This window comes from Monodon monoceros, unplaced genomic scaffold (genome assembly GCF_005190385.1).
Source record: "Monodon monoceros isolate NGI ecotype Baffin Bay Population unplaced genomic scaffold, NGI_Narwhal_1 Super_Scaffold_5, whole genome shotgun sequence".
Lineage (NCBI taxonomy): Eukaryota > Metazoa > Chordata > Mammalia > Artiodactyla > Monodontidae > Monodon > Monodon monoceros.
In genome coordinates, this window is record NW_021703782.1 from 32,879,976 (window position 1) to 32,897,379 (window position 17,404).

The following is a 17,404-nucleotide window of genomic DNA, read 5'->3' on the forward strand; positions in this document are numbered from 1 at the left end:
CGGGGCTGGGGCCAAGTTGGCAGGCACCTCTGGCCTGGGGGTGGGGGCAAAGGGTTAGGCCACAGCCCCAACCTGGGAGCCGGGCTTGGCCACGCTCCAGGTGGCTGGAGCAAAAAGAGAAGTGGAGTCGAAGCCAGAACACACTGGTCCACGCACAACCAAGCCCCCACCGCCCAGGCAGGCACGGAGCAGCGCACCGCCACTGAGCTGCTGCCCCCAAGTCACACGTGCACCCCGGTTCAAACCCTCCTCCTCAGACCAGGGTCAGGAAATGAGCATTCCTTTGCTGGTCTCGCTGCCAGCCTGGGATGATGCCCTGGGAGGAGGGGTCACAGTTCCAGGAGTACTCATGAGTCAGGCCTGGACAGGACTCCGGGCGGGTGAGGGGCTGAGAGCGAAGGTGGCTGGCTCTCCTCCAGGCCGGGCACTAGAGGACGAGACGTGTGTTCCAGGCGGGAGATGCCGTGGAAAGCAAAGGCCGGTGTCGGGGTAGAGAGGCCTGTGGTGTTTCAAGCCGAATAGCCTAGCCCCAGCTGTGGGAGCGCACTGCTCATCCACAGGAAGAGGCTACCAGGATGGACACCCTGAGAAATGGCTGTGGACCTGTCTCTGTGTCCTGGACCCCCAGTTCTGTCTGTCTGGTCTCTGAGGTGTGGCTCGGGCCTGAAACCTGCACTCCAGGTCCAGCAGGGGTGGGGGAGTAGGGGGTCCCCAACTCTCACGAAGGACATTGTATTCCCGGGGTGGGTCTGAACCTCCCCCTTCCCCGTCCTTGCGGTAGGAGGGCTGAATTAGGGAGGCTCTGGCCTGTGCTGCCTTCCTGCCTTGAGAGCCCTGGTCAGCCCTGACCCACCCGCGCCCACCCAGGGCTTGGGCATCATTAGCAACATGGGAAAGCAATTACGTGGGGCCTGGGGAGGAGACAGAGGGGAGGGGGACTGCTGGAGCCTCAGAGGCCGATGGAGAGGAGGACTGGGCCGTCTCCCTGCCCCCAACCCCAAGGGAGAGACCCAGCCCCATCCTAAGCCCTGAGGTGGCCGAAGGGGCAGTGTCATTGCCTCTGACCAGACTGGACCTCAGCCCGGAGGTGGTCATCCCTCCTTGGGGGTCCTGGCCCTCGAGCTCATAGGGGCTGCTCGCCTTGGAGGGTCTTGGCTGCTGTCTGCTGCCGCCTCTGCCTGCTGTCCCTTCCACATCCGTTGTAGCTCATCGCGGTTCTGGGGAGCTGGGGACAACTATAGGCATCAGTTCTTGGAGCTAGAGCAGAACCTGGAGAATGAAAGCACTGCTGTTGGGGGTTGGGGGCACTGCAGGGGGAGACTTGGATCCCAGGCCCAAGGTGCACAGCAGCCCAGCCTTTCAGCTCACTACAGTTCTCCTTCCTCCTTCAAGGGGCACTGGGGATGGGAACCCTCCTCTGTGCCCCATTCCTATAACACTAACTTGTCTCTGCCCCATCCTCTTCTCTCTGAACCCATTCCTGTCTCTGTCTCCGTCCCATGCCTATCGCTGAACATGTCTTTGTCCTGGTCCCTGTCCTTGTGTTTCTCTCTGCATGTCCCTCTCCCATCTCTCTCTCTCTCTATGTCTCCTGTATCTGCTGCCCTCTTTATCTCTCTAGCCGTCTCTTTCTCTGTCGCCATCCCTGTCTTTGCCTCTGTCCCTCCTTCTTATTTCTCAGTCTTCGCTTTTTCTGCCTTCCTCCCTCGGTCTCTCGGGGTCTATCTCCATCTCAGAGTCTCTCTGTGTCTCTCTGTGTTTCTGTCTCTCTGTGTGTGTTATCTCCATCACCAGCTCTGTGTCTCTGTTCCTCTTCCCTGAGTCTGGCAGTCCTTCCCTCTCTGCCTCCCTCTGTGTGTTCCTGCCCTGGTCCAGACCCCAGCCTGTGACTGCTGTGCCTCTCTGGTCTGAGCCGGGGGCTATCCTGGCTTCTGCTGCCCCCTCTCGGCCGCCTGCCTGCCCTTCAGTCTCCCGGGCAGGCAGCTGTCAGCACATGCATCCCACATCTGCCTCCCAGCAGCCAGCCAGGAGAGGGAAGGTGGTTGGGAGACAGCAGGCAGGAATACCTCTGTGCAGCCTCTGGCTTTGAGAACCCTCCAGAGCCGGTGAGCTCACTTAACTCCCTAGGCTGGGACTCTGAGAAAGTTCATTGTCACATGGTGAGAATGGAACGCTTGGCACCTGTGTGTCTCTATGTCTTGGGGCCCACGTGTTCACTGTGCCCACAGGCCAGAGCTACTGGATGTGGACAGGTAGAGAAAGGACCTTCAGGTGGTAGCACCTGCCTGTGGATGTAAGGCTAAAGACCTGGGGGCACGAAGGGCTGGAGTGTAGTCCTCACACCCCTCTCCTCTCCTCAGAGGAGGGTGGAGGGGAAGGAGGTCTGAGGAGAGGAGTCGGATGGAGCCAGTCTGAGGAGAGAGGCTGGAAGGGGCTTTATCTGACAGAGCCACTATGATGGGGAAGGCTAACCTGAAGTTGAGCGGGTCTGAGAAGGCCTGCGTGACAGGGTTAGTTCGAGGGGAGACTGGTGCGGGACACACTGCTGAAGAGATCGTGTTTGGGAGGGCCAGTCTGAGGGGATAGGCTGATCCAGAGAGCATCTGAAGGGTCCAGTCTCAGGAGAAGCTACTCTGGAGGCAGACAGGTCCCAGAATAGGTTCACCAACTCGTCATAGTTTGCCTGAGACTTGCCCAGTTTTAGCCCTGAATACCCCCCAGCCCCAGGAGACTGAGAGAGTTGGTCAGCCTGTTTGAGAAGGCCTCACCTAACAGCGTTGGCCTGATAGGAGAGGCCTACCTGGGAGCAAGTGGGTCCGAGATGGCTTGTCAGACGGCACCAGTCTGAGGGGAGAGGTTGTTAAGGCTAGAAGCTTCTCTGCACAGGAACCAGGCCCTGGAGTGGGTGGACCGTTTGGGTCCTTCCAGAAGGTCAGTGGCTTGGGGAGTGGCCACCAGGGGGCAGGGCAAGCTCTCAGGAGAATCAGAGCCAAAGGCCCCAGAGGGAGCCAGACAGTGCGGGGCTGTGTGCAAAGTGTGCTGGCGATAGCGTGTGTCACTGCGCCATCACGGGCAAGTTTGTGTGATGGTGCACGGCCGTGCAGTTACGCTTTTGTGTGACTGGGTGAGCAGGGGGCATGTCTGTGATGTGTCGGTGTGTGCCTAGTGTGGCTGGGCGGAGGCCTTGCCTGTGGCTGTGGCGGAGAGAGCAGGAGCCTCTTGGGACACCAGGACAGGGAGGCCATGGGAGTGGCTCAGTCAGAGAAGTTTCCCTGGCAGGGACTGAGATGGGGAGGAGAGGTAGGACCAGGCTTCCCCTACCTGTGCCCGCCCCTGCCCACCAGAGTATCCCCGAGAGTCCAGACACTAAGGGCTTTGGTCACACACAGGGGCAGCCCCCAGGCCAGTCTGCACGCCTAGGCCCTGCCTGCCCTCCTCTCCAGCTTCTCTCCTTCTGCTCCCTTCAGCTGGCACTCCTTCAGCTGGACACCTCACCCTCACCCCACCCTACCCCGATCCCCGATCATTGTTTCTAGCTCTCCTATCACCATGCCCTGGTTCATGCTGTTCCCTGCCCAATGCGCTCCTGTGAAGCATTTGAGGTCCCTCTGATGCTGCCCGCATGAGACACTCCCTGCTCATTCCCGCTTTACCGTGGGCTGGGCACCCACTGTGTGCTGAGGCCTAGTCCGGCGGGCCCCTGTCTCACCTCTGGGACCTGAAAGTGATGGGGGCGGTGCTGCTAGGATCTTGCCCAGAGGAGGGCTCTGAGGGAGGAGGTATGGACAGAGCAAGTCTGGGAATCTCGGAGACAGGACGGCAAAGTGACACCACAGTCATAGAATCACTCCACTCCATCCTACCCACCCACTAACAAACTGAACAAAACAAACCAAAACAAAAATGCTGTTACGAGCTCAAGTCCAACCAAACAAGGAAATTTTTTTTAATGTATTTATTTCATTTATTTATTTTTGACTGCGTTAGGTCTTCGTTGCTGCACGCAGGCCTTCTCTAGTTGCAGCGAGCGGGGGCCACTCTTCGCTGCGATGCGCCTGCCCCTCACGGCGGTGGCTTCTCCCGCCGCGGAACACGGGCTCTAGGCGCGCGGGCTTCAGTAGTTGTGGTGCGCGGGCTCAGTAGTTGTGGCGCACGGGCTTAGTTTCTCCACGGCACGTGGGATCTTCCCAGACCAGGATTCGAACCTGTGTCGCCTGCATTGGCAGTGGACTCCCAACCACTGCGCCACCAGGGAAGCCTGGAGATTCCTTTTATAAGCCTTAAAATGTGATAGCCAAGGAAAATAACAGAAGATTCTGGCGCAATGAGTGAGTGGTGTGTCTCCTAACCCCATGCCCAAAAGTAGCATTGAGAAAAGGCAAGTCAACAGAACACCAAGAATTCTCACTAATATACTGTAATCTGAGAGATGTGGACTGTTGAGTGAGTAGGTAACCTTAGGAAAAATCTGGGGGAAAAAACCCTTTGTAAATTGAAGCCCCTATGTTCCTCCACGAGACCTCGGGAGAGGCAGGAAGAGCTGCCTTGGCTCGGCATCTTCCAGGGTGCTGGGCTGAGGTTAGGGCGGCAAGCCAAAGCCCACAGGATGGGATGTGCCCCACCCGCCAGCTGGAGCAGCATGTCTAACAGGGCCTCAGAGGAGAGGCAGCGCTCAGGCCCCATCAAGGTCAGCAGGCAGCCCCAGCCAAGCCACCCTCAGGCTGCAGAAATGGGGCGGGTGGGTGTGAAAGCAACAGTCAACTTTTAAACCGTAGCTCCCAGGGGAAGATAAACTGGTCCAGACAAGATGGGAAGGGGCTCAACTCCGGAGCAAGGAGAGGTGTGCTAAATGTGAGCCATGGCAGATGTAAGAGGGAAGGAAAGGGCATGGCCTCTAGGCACAGAGACCACGGCCACAGTGTAGGTGGGAAGGAAGGAAAGAAGGAAGGGAGGGAGGGAGGGAAGGAAAGGAACAAGGAGGACAGAATGCAAAAATAGATAAAGAGCCCAATCTAGAAGAAAACACAACCAAAGGAATAAAAGCAGATTCTGGCAAGTTCTTCCTGTTATAAAAGGCCTTAATAATAGCATGAAATCAATAGAACAAGAACTCAAAGACAAGATAAAACAACAGAATGAGATGAAAAGGGAGATCACGGAACTAAGGGAAAATAATAAAGGACCAAAAGAATACCATTACAGATGTAATAAATAAACCAGGAACAGCAAAACACAGAATGGATACGACTGGACACCAAAGTAATGTGTAGGAAAGGCTTGAGATATCGAGTAAATGTGATGGGAAAAGGTAAAGATATTAAAGCAATTAGAGTGAAGTTAATAGATAGGACGAAGACAAGCTACCATAAGCATAACTGTTAGCAGCCCTAAAGTTGAGGTTCCAAAAATGGAACAGAAAAAGTTATTAAGGTATGAAACACAGGAAAGCTTTCCCTGAAATGAAGGAAGAACTGAATATTCAGATTGGAAGTGCACACCATATGCTAGAAGAATTGATACGGAATAGCACTGACATTAAGACACACTGATTTAGTAACCAAACTTAGAGGATAAAATAAGAATACTTTAGGAATCTAGGCAGAAAAGGCAAGTCATCTCAGGGGGAAAATTCAGCCTGATCTCAGATTTCTCCAAGATAACATTCATCAAACGAAGATAATGAATCAAAATCTACAAAGTTCTGAGGGTAAAAAAGTATCACCCCAAAACATAACCAACCAAGGGGTTGATCTCAATCATGAATTTGGGGATACAGAACTCGTGAGCCCTTCTGGAAAAACTACTCAATGACAAAATCCAATCAGCCAAGAGATGAATCAAAATAAGGGGCTGAGAAAGGGAAATTCATGGTAAAAGGACTTAACTCCATTTAGATTGAGATTCAACCTTAGGAATTTTAGTTGCAGAACAGAATGTAAATATTATAAAGCCTGATAAAGTAAAAACAACACTGGCAATATAATCTGGAATGGAGAAAAGGAGTGCGAAGGAGGGCAGAAGTACTAATCACATTTTCTTTCACAGTTCAGAGCAACTAATATGCATATAAAACTGAAACATAATTGTAAAAATCCTACTCCAATCTCTTAACTGAAATCGTTTTTCTTGAGAGGGGTCTTTTAAGAATGAATATTTTTTTGAGGTGAAGGAATATTAGCTGAAGTTCAGCTATTCCTTCATTTTCACTTTAGTTTCTTTCCCCTCTATTAAATTCAAGTAACAGTACACTTTGTACTTTGGTTAAGAAAATAGCTTCTGTAGTATGTCTCATTCATTTTTCTATCTGTCTGGCTCTATTTCTACCTCTCTCTCTCAATCTCTCAATGCTTTTCTCACACAAATGTTAATACTGACCATTTCTGCGTGGTGAGATTTTTGAGTGACTTCTTGCATTTTTCTCTGTATTCTTTTATATGGCTTATAAATCATTTAAAAATAATAAGCATGTAACTTGTTTCAGTTTTAAAAGACTATCATCTATCTATCAATCTATCTATCTCTTTTGGTTTAAGGTAAATCACCTAATCTCGAGCCTCAGATTCCTCTTCAATCTGCAGATAACAAGATTTACATTAGAGGATGTTTTGAAAATTGTGAGATAATATACCCCCCCCCCCCGCCCCGTGGTAGGCTGAATAATGGCCCCCAAATAAAGTCACATCCTAATTCCCCAAACCTGGGAATGTTAATTTACATGGTAAAAGGATTTTACAACTGTGATTAAGTTAAGGCTCTTAAAATGGGAAGATTATCCTGGATTATCAGGTGCTGTGGATGTAATCACAGCCATCCTAATAGAAATGAGGTAGGAGTCATCGGAGTCAGAGGGGAAGGTGATGGGATGATGGAAGCAGAGGCTGGAAGTTGTAGGAAGGGTCCGCAAGCCAAAGAACACATGCGGCCACTAGAAGCTGAAAGGGCAAGGAAATTGATTATCCTCTCAGAGCCTCCAAAAGGAACCAAGTCTGCCCACACCTTGACGTTAGCCCAGTGAAACTGATTTCAGACCTCTGACCTTCAGACTGTAAGAGAATAATCTGTGTTGTTTGAAGCCACTAAATGTACGATAATTTATTAAAACAGCAACAGAAAACTAATATCAGACATTCCTATATGCTGTTCCTTTAGCCTAAGTTGACCTCCTCACCCATCTCTTTCATCCCCCCAACTCCTACTTGTTCAATATTCAGTTCAAGTTTCCCTGACATTGCCTACCTTCCACTGCTGCCCAGAGCGTGTATCCCCCATCACAGCACTTGCCATCTCTGTTACAGCTGCTCACGGATAGGCCTCTCTCCCTCACAGCTCATGCCTGCGAGGACAGGGCTGGGGACCAGGCTCTCTGCCTACCAAGCCCGGCAGAGAACCCAGCTCAGTAACTATTAAATGAACAGATGGGTAAATGAGGGCTAGGTGAGTAGTTGGAACCATATAAATAATCATTACACTCATTCCTTGGTGTCAGGATCTCTTCCTTCCCTGTTTCTACCTGGCTCTCTCCCACCAGCCTCTCCTCCACATAACACACACTCTTCCAATCTCTAGAAAACTGATCTGGGTCTTTCTCTCTGACTTCTTTCCTCGGTCATTGGTCCAAAACACATTTGCTGACAGCTGTTGAGTCTGTTGGTAGGTTTATCTTTGGGCGGGCACGTGTGTGTGTGTGTGTGTATTATGGAGACCTGTGAACCTCTTTAAGTGTGTTTTCCTGGATATGTAATATGTGTGTAGTGAGTGTTAGACACATGTGTCCCATATGGATGTGTGTTTTCATGTACATGCCCGTGTCTGTGGCTAAGCTTGTTGTTTCTGCATACATGTCTCTGCTTCTTTGCTGTGTGTCTCTGATTATGGGTTATGTGTCTGTGTGTTAGTGTGTGTCTGTGTGTTAGTGTGTGTCTGTACAAGCAGGAAAAGATACCTTTTGATTGCTGCCCCCTAGAGATCTGACCGCCTGAGGCAGGTGTTGGTGTGCCGGCTTAGCTCCCTGAGTTGCCTCCTGTCTTCTATTTCCTGTCTCAGGCAGAAGGCTGGGCCTTTTTTTCTCCCTGTCTCGTGGGGTGAGGATCTCAGGCCCAAGGCTGAGCCAGCCACAGACATCTTCCTGACTCTGCCTTCTGAAGGCCTAAGCTTCTTGCGGGGATTTTGCTAAGGAGAGGGGAGAGGGGGCAAAGCCATCCAGAGAGTCCTTCCAAATGAAGAGGGGGGTCTGCGTTTGCATGGGCAGATGGGACCCATAAACACTCCCTAAAGATGCCCTAGGAGAGGGGTCAGGGTGGGCTTGGGAAGGGAGGCTCCTGGACATTGAGCTCCAGCCTGGGAATCTCAGCAGAGACCGTGTGAATCACAGCGTCAAATACCCAGGACCTCTGCACAGTTAGAGAGGATGGGGTGAGGAGGGGCCCCCCAAATGACCTTCCTACTGCTCCAGGGACTGGGACCTTGGAGAGGAGTTACATTTAGTTTGGTTTGGTTTGGTTTTACCACTTTAACCATTTTAGTGTATAGTTCTATGCTATTAAGTGTATTCTCGTTGTTATGCAACCATATATTTAGTTTATAAAATATAGTTATATATTTGGCTTATGTATTTATGTAAATGTATATAACTTATATATAAATATATATTTCGTGTATATAATTATTTAGTTTCTAAAATAGAGAAACATCACCAGTTTTGCACACCTGAGCACACCCACCTCTGGGCTCAGTGTCACCAGAAGGAACACATACCAGTTGTGGGGAGGACTGTGGAGAGGGAGGGGACACGGCCCCGGGGCGGGGGGGTAAGGACAGGAATGTGAGGCCCCTCCTGCGGGAGCTGGGGTAGCAGAGGAGGTGGGGCTGGGCAGGCTGGGCTTTGAAAGCCAGGCTGAGGTTCAGGGGCTTCTGCTGAGAGTCAGGGGGCCCTGGGGGCTGGGGAGACCTGGCCAGGTTTGTGTTTGGGAAAGATTGCTCTGGGGGCCGTGCAGAGGATGGGAAGGAGGAAGAGAATGTGGAACCCATGGTGATGAGAGCAGCAGCAGGCCTGAGTGAGGCGCTTTGAGTGAATGATGTGTGAGGCCTGAGGGCAGGTCGAAGGACTAGGGCTGGGGCAGTGACTACTGAGCTTTTTCTGGCCTTTTTTTCATTCTTAAAAAAATTGAAGTATAGTTGCTGTACAATATTATATGTTATAGGCATACAATATAGTGATTCACAATTTTTTTTTTTTTTTTTTTGCGGTACGCGGGCCTCTCACTGCTGTGGCCTCTCCCGTTGCGGAGCACAGGCTCTGGATGCGCAGGCTCAGCGGCCACGGCTCACGGGCCCAGCCGCTCCGTGGCATGTGGGATCTTCCCGGACCGGGGCGCGAACCTGCGTCCCCTGCATCGGCAGGCAGACTCTCAACCACTGAGCCACCAGGGAAGCCCAATTTTTAAAGGTTATGCTCCATTTATAATTTTTATAAAATATTGGCTATATTCTATGTGTTGTACAGTATATCCTTGTAGCTTATTTTATACCTAATAGTTTGTACCTCTTACTCCCCTACCTCTCTGTTTTCCCTCCCCACTTCCCTTTCCCCACTGGTAACCACCAGTTTGGAGAACTGTGCTTTGAAGAGCACACAGTCTGCCCTCTCCCTTCCCTCTCCACCCCACGTCTTGATGGATGTGGGGTGGAGAGGGAAGAGTCACTTGCAACCCCTGTTGATTTGGAAGATGGTAGGACTGTTTATTGAACTGGTGAGCACAGAAGGAGTACAGACTCTGGGGAAGTTGATAATAACCATGGCTCAGACATTCAATCACTTGCCTGCGGTTACATAGCACGTAAGGGGTAGCCGAGGTCAGATGTAGACATGTCAAGTGTAGGGCACGAAACCATCTGGCCAGTTGTTACAAGAATGCGCTCTGGGGTCAGACAAACCTGGGCTCCTTTTGACCTGGGACAAGGTGATTAATCTCCTTAAGGCTCAGTTTCCTTAAATGGAAAATGGGAAAACAGCACCTACCTCATAGGGTTGTAAGGATTTTATGAGATGTTGTGTATAAAGAACTTAGCACAGTGCCTACTATGTTGTAAACACTCCATAAATCTTAGCTCTTAATATTGTAACAACAGCAGCAGCAGGGGTGGGGAGGGGGGAGGGGAGGGGAGGGGAGGGGAAGGGAGGAGAGAGGAGTGGGTGCAGAGAGCACAGCCCACCAAGGAGGCTGAGGAGGGACCAGAGAGGTGAGGCAGCCAAGCAGCATGCCAGAGTTGGGGGCAATGCAGCAAATTCGGGTTATAATCCAGGCTATCACTGCTGCTGTAGAGCCTTAGAAAAACCCCCTGATTGCCTTGAGCCCCGGTTCCCTCATCTGCTCCATGGACCTGGTCTGTATGAAGGTGAGGGATATCTGTGATGCACGTACAGCTCTGGGTGCTTCATAAACAATAGTTGTCATTTTAGGAGGAGGAATAAACGTTCCCAGAGAGAGTGGCTTCGTGGAAGACAAGGAAAGGTAGGGTTTCAAGAAGGGCGTCACTGCTCAACAGCCTCACTGCTGCCAAGAAGTCAACAAAGATAAAGGCAGAAAAGTATTCATTGGCTGTGACAAGGAGATGAAAGTGACCTTGGTGAGCCAGCTTCAGGGATGCTGAGAGCAGAAGTTGGGGGCAGCGGCTGAGGAGTGATGGGAGGCGGGGAAGTGGAGCTGAGAAAGCAGGAGGAGGAAGGAGTAAGTGCGGAGGGGGCAGCGACAGGCACGGTTCTGAGATAGGAACCACAGCACGTGGCAAGTTTGCCTGTCCCAGAGTGTAACTGCTTTGTGTCTACCCTGCCCCCACTTGCTGGCTGCAGCCCTGGGCCCCTTTGTTCTCTACACAAGACCTCTCTGTCTGGGCACAGACTATGGTACGATCCCAGGGCCTTGGGTACTCCCTGGGCCCCAACCTGGGTCACCCAATGCTGAGGCCAGGCACCTCCTCTCTCTGCCCTACTTTCCAGTGTGGCCTAGCAAAAGTTGAAGTGGTTCACATCTTCTGCCAGGGCCTTAGCTTCCATCCCTCATCCCTCTCCCTGCATGCCTGGATCTGTACAGCCCAGGGGAGATGGAGAGTAATGATAAAAATAGCTATCAATTATATCCTTTCTCCTGGTTCCTTCTCACCAGTATTTAAACATGCCTGTGTAAGAAACACATAAGAAATTTTTAGAAAAAAAGAAAACTTCCTCTAATCTACATCCTTCTGTATCTCTTCTCCTTCCACCTAACTTTTCCAGTCAATCGTCTATACTGCATCCACTTCTTACTCACGAAACCACTAAAATCTGGCGTCCACCACATACCCCATCTCTACTGTCCACTGCAACTACTTCTTGCCAAGATAATCAACAACCTCCTTGTTCTTAAATCCAATGGTCCCTTTCTATAAACTACTGGACCTTCTTTGACATTTTGGATTGCTGACCTCTCCCTCCTTCTTGAACCTCTGTCCTTTCTTGGCTTCCTTAAGACTATGTTCCCTCCCAGTTTTCCTTCTCTCTGAGAGCTTCTTCCTTATTTATGTTGAATATTTATCTTTTCCCCTGCACCCATGAACGTTAGTATGGTATCCGCTTTTACATTTTGTTTCCCTTCTGGTGGGAACTCATATGGTTATCAGGGGAGTCACCATCCTATGACCCCACCGCCCACCCCCTCCACAGGTCACTGGTGCAGGGAATGGCATCTGACCAAAGCCAGGCTGATGAGAGCCAGTCCCTAGAAATTTTGGACCTGGAACTGAGAAGAATAAGCCTGAACTGGAACTGAAAGGGATGAGCCAACATTTTGTTAGGTACCTGGATTTAAGCTATAAAATTGAGAACTGTCAGAAGCTGGGTTTGTTATTATTATTATGTGGACTGAGAAAGCATAAGAAGCTTGTCAGGAGAGAAAAAAGGAGAGAGAGAAGGCAGGGTGGAGACAAAAAGACGGGCTTGTTCAATTCCTCTGGCTCTTCCAACGTACCTCCACCCTGATTTCTGGGACCTCTCAGATTCCTAATCAGGGCATCAACATCAGTGAACGGCCAATAACTCAGCGTCTACAGTTCAGCCAGGCGCATAATGACCTAGCTCCTAGCAGTCTGAGGTCAAGAATGAAACACATTTCGTTATCCAAGTTAAATAAGTTAACACTTACCCTGTTGTCCTCTAACTGCTTGCAGACCACCATTTTGGATTTACCCTTCCAGGCTCATGTGACGGTGCCTCTCATCGTAAAATGAGTTGAATGGAATGCAGGCGAGGCAAAGGCATCATTCAAGGGCAGGTTGAAGAAGAAAGGCTTCCAGTCCTGTTACTCCAGCCTAAGATGTCCCATGAAGCCAGAAGCCATAGTCAGAGAGATTGAAAGAGACCCCAGATGTAGTGCTACAAAAGGAAAACTGCTCCAAGAGCTTGCACAGACCTTGCATCTTCTTGGCAAACCTGAAGATTCAGAGAGCATGGTCCTACAAAATTCTAGTATTGATTATGGAAGTCTGTTGTATTCATGGATGTGTTCAACTTTTAAATAGCTTTTCTACACGGGAAAATTCCCATTTTAAAACCTAGCCTCCTCAGTACAGAAGTCAGAACCAAAATTCCCAGCACCCCTTGCAGCTTGTCTATAGGCATGCTACTTCCCCCACGTGAGATTTTGATTGGAAGTGAGCGATATGAGCAAGGTAAATATCACCAAAGTTCACCAATATTTCTGGTTCTCCTCTCCTTCTAAGCACCAGGAGGATTGCACTTGTGGCCACGAGATTTGTTTTGATCGATGCAATGTGAGCAGAAGCCAGTACACGTTTTCCCTCACTCTCTTCTGCCACAGCCAACTCTGAAGGTTCATATCAAGAAGGTGGCATCATTGTAAGATGGTGGAGCTTCCAAAAGCTTAGATCCTTGAGTGACCGCAGTGAGCAAGGCCCTTCCTCCCCACTTCACCCATGCTGGAACTGTAGCTGAGCAAGAAATACATCTTTGCTATTTTAAGCCAGTAAGATCTGGGGGTTGTTTGTAACTACTGTGTTGCCTAACGAATTCTGACTGATGAAGAAAGGAAGCAGGTTGGACATAGGACTTCATTTTCGTATAGCGCAAGTATCTAGCTTTTGGGAATGGTAGTAGTAACAGCATTGGTTTCCTAGTGGTTGCAGAACTGAGTTCTTACCACAGAAGTGCCATAGAGCTTAGTATTTGGAGTGGTAATGACTGTGATTTCCTCATCATGTTGTATGGTATGGTTTGGGTGTTGTTCCTAGAAACTTATCCTCAAGTCCATTTCCCTAGCCCTCCTAACGATTCTGAGCTAAGTAATATCTTTTTTTTTTCAGTACGCGGGCCTCTCACTGTTGTGGCCTCTCTCGTTGCGGAGCACAGGCTCTGGACGTGCAGGCTCAGCGGCCATGGCTCACGGGCCCAGCCGCTCCGCGGCATGTGGGATCTTCCCGGACCAGGGCACGAACCCGTGTCCCCTGCATCGGCAGGTGGACTCTCAACCACTGCGCCACCAGGGAAGCCCCTTAAGTAATATCTTTTAACAAATCCCTTTTATGCTTCAACTATCCAGTGGATTCTATTATTTGTGATAAAGAACTCTGACTGATAAAATTGCTATATTTAGTAAATCACATGTTCCAACAATTATGAGGCAAGTTATTTGAATTACTAAATGAATAACTAAAAAAAAGAGGCTTAAAAACTATTACATGCCATTAATTGTAAGACATATGCTGATTTCAGAGCTGTTTAAACTAGAAAAAAATGTGCCTTAGGATCAATGAAATATAGTATTAGCCAAAGGAATTCTCCCCACCCCCCCACAGATGAGACTAACAGATGGCTGATTTTAAAAGAATAGTTGTAAAAGAATTGTATCATCTGGGAGGAAAAATAAAACCATACCCAATCCTCATAAATGCAGAGATCTGTGATTGCTCAATTCCAGGAAAATCCCTAAGACACCACCAGAAAGTGTAGTGCTAAATAGTAGAGTACCCCACAGAGAAATCCTCCACAATGGTGCTCTCAGAGCGCTGGGTAAGAAATCTTGTCTTTGTGGGCAAAACCTGGGGCAGCCAGATTGGCTGATGGAGGAACTCTGCAGCCAAAGAAGTGAGTCAACACACAGCTGCCAAGAGATTTCCTAGTCCCATCATTTTCATTGTTATTCATGGCCAAAATATTATAGACAATGTTCTGGATAGTGACCACTATACAATGCTTTCTTTTTACTCCATTTTATTCTCTATTTCTTCCATCTCTAAATATCAGGAGGTTTTTTTGGGGCGTGGGGAGGAGTGGTTTAAAGGTAGTTCAAAGGCAGTTCAAACAAAGGTAATGGGATTATTAGAAGCCATGTTCACACCCTATAGAGACCTGACTAGAACATGAAGGGACATTACCCAGGGAAACTATATACGAAGAATATTGGTCCTATGATATAATCTCCAGAAGCAGTAGCTGGATGTGTCATTGAGCTGCCCTCCACTGAAAAGGAAATGAATTTATTGGCATATGTACAGTGAGACGGTTGGATTATATAGGTGAGGGCATTTTGGGAATCATACATATAGGGAAAAAATGTGTTTGTGTTGGGCAAAAGATGGACTATAGTGAACAACTGCCATTCTGCTTTTTCAGAATCTCTCTTCTCCTCCTCCACTCACCCCAGTGTCCATGCAGTTATGATGTGGGTCATGTTAGGCAATTGGATCCTCATCGATCCCTTGGCCCCAGTTGATTGGTCCAGAGTTAAGCATCTAACTAAGCTGAGCCAGTCAGAGTACTTCCTGAGAAATCTGCAAACTGCAACCAAGAAAACGAAGCCAGTGTCTTGTTGGATGCCTAGACATTAAGATTTTAAGCTATGGGATTGTCTGAAGTCTTGTTTTTCACCACGTGGACCAGAAGACCATTGGAAGCCAGACTGGGGGTGGGGATGACAATGCTGGGGCAGGGCAGGGGACGGAAATGAAGGAGACAGGCAGAAAGTAAGAGAGAGAAGTGGAGAGAGAACCTAATGGCTTTTGTGTCTATTAGTTCCAGTTGTTCTTGAGGCATCCTTGTCTTTAGGTTTCAGGTATCTGATTATAAATATATCTTTTTCTTTAAACCAGTTCCTATTCTTCTTGGGTGAGTTCTTCCACTTTTCTGGTTTGACTACTACTGTTTTGCTGAAACTCACACAATGTTATTTTCAGCCTGGACCTCTCTCCTGAACCTCAGACCTGTTTATCCAACTGTCTATTGAACATCTCAACTTGGGTGTCCAATTCGTACCTCAAATTCAACATATCCAAAAGAGAATTCATCACCTCCCCACCCCAACCCTCTGTTGAAACTTATCCCTTCTCCTGTGTTCTCTATCTTAGTAAATAGCATCACGGTATCCCTATCACCAAGCTGGGAGTTATCCCAGACTTTTTCCTCCCTCTTACCCCCCATATCCTATAGGTCTAGGTCTCTAAGTCCTGCCAGTTTTAACTCTCCAATATTTTCAATGCTTTCCTGTTCTCTCTACTCCTATTCCCCTACCTCATTTCAATGCCCTGTCATTACTTCTTGCCTTTACTCTCAAATGCCTTCAATCCCTCCTTCCACCCAGCAGCCCAAATCATCCTTCTAATTTCTGGATATGATCACATTTACTCCTCTGTTCAAAATTTCTTCAGTGGCTCCCCACTGTCTTTAGGATAAAATCTGAACTCCAGCAGCTGGGTCACAAATTCACTCATATTACACTCAGATGTGCAATATTATTAGTCTTCTCTCTTTCCTAGAACTGATTTGATCTTGTTCACAATGCCCCCACCCTGCTGAGTAACAGGGGCAGGGGAAACTAAAATTAATCCACTCTGGTAAACTCAGGCAGGTCTAAAAATTTATTTTAGTCAGTCTCTAAGAAATTCAGTAGGTTTGGATGACTCAGTTTTTCAGGTTATTTTACCCTTCCCTTTCTCATTTTCAAGATAGCACTTGGTTTTATAGGGATCTCACTGGGGGAAGGGGCTCCTTACCCATGTGGTCCTTGGAGTTGTGTCACTTGGTATTTGCTGAGCTATGGTTGGTCTGGTATAAATAGTGAATTACAATCCCGAGAGGTAGCTGTTACTAAAACCATTTTACAGATAAAGAAGCTGAGGCTTAAAGAGGTTGAGTAAATTGCCCCAAGATCACAAAGTTAGTTAAGTGGCAGAACCAGTAATCAACACCACCCTGATTCTGCTTGGCACTTGGATCTGCGTCTAGAATTCCAGAGATAAGTTAACATCGGATTTGGGAGCACTGAGAGACTTCATGGTATAGCTTTAGAGCTGCGCTTATCCATGGGAGAATATGTCCAGTGGAATGAGAGAAGGGTCCATTCAGAACACTTAGGAATCACTTGCATATGAAGTAGGGTAGGAAGCCCTACCTGAGGGCTCCTGCCCAAGGTGACCTTTCTCTTAGGAGAGCTTCTAGGATGGAGGAGTCAGGAGCTTCTAGGATGGAAGGTCATGCCTGGTCCTATTCCAGCCAGGGCTGAGCCATCCCTCGGAATACCCCATTCCTCTCTGTCCTAGGCTCCCCCATAGCAGGGTAAAGTACAAACCCCTGACCAGTACTGGGTGGGAACTAAATAAATGTGTCAAAACAACTTATGTTGGCAGAGCTGCTCACACCTCCTGGGGCCAGGGAATGTGGAACCAACTACAGACCCTCTGAAGTGGGGATGCAGAGTCCACACCCAGGTGGGAGTGGACGTGCGGGAGTATAGGGGACTTCCAAGACCAGAAGGTTCGGTCTCCTCCCAGATGTTGTATCCCAGTGCCTCCCTCCAGATGATGGGGACAGAGACCTCTCGCAGATATGGAAGGGTGGTCTCCTGGTAGAGGGGTACGGCGACTCTGGCCTTTCTCAGATGTTGGGTGTGCAGATCTTCCGGGTGTTGAAAGTGCAAGAAATCCCCTCAAGTAGGTGGGCCCCGCCCCCTTCCCCCCAGTGGAGGGATCCACACTGAGTAGCCCCTTCAGCCCTCTTCCCGCCCCCGCCCCGCCTGCACAAGGGGCGGGCCAGTCTACACACCGGCGTACAACCAATGGCAAGGGAGCCTGGCACGGCCAGCCAATTAAATGGCGGCAGCTGCGAGGGATGGCTCCTCCTCCGACAGGCCGCCGGCCGCTGGCCTCCGAGAAGGCGGGGCTCTTTCCCTGTTTTTGCTGCCGGTCGAGCCTGGCCGAGCCCAGCCGGGAGACCAGTCGAGCCCAGCCGAACGTAGCCGAACGCAGCCGAGCCCAGCCGAGCCCAGCGCCCAGACGGCCGCCGCCGCCCGAGCGCCGCCGTGCGAGCAGGCGAGCGGCCTCGGCCGCGGAGGAGGCGCCGCCCCAGGGGGAGGAGGTCCCC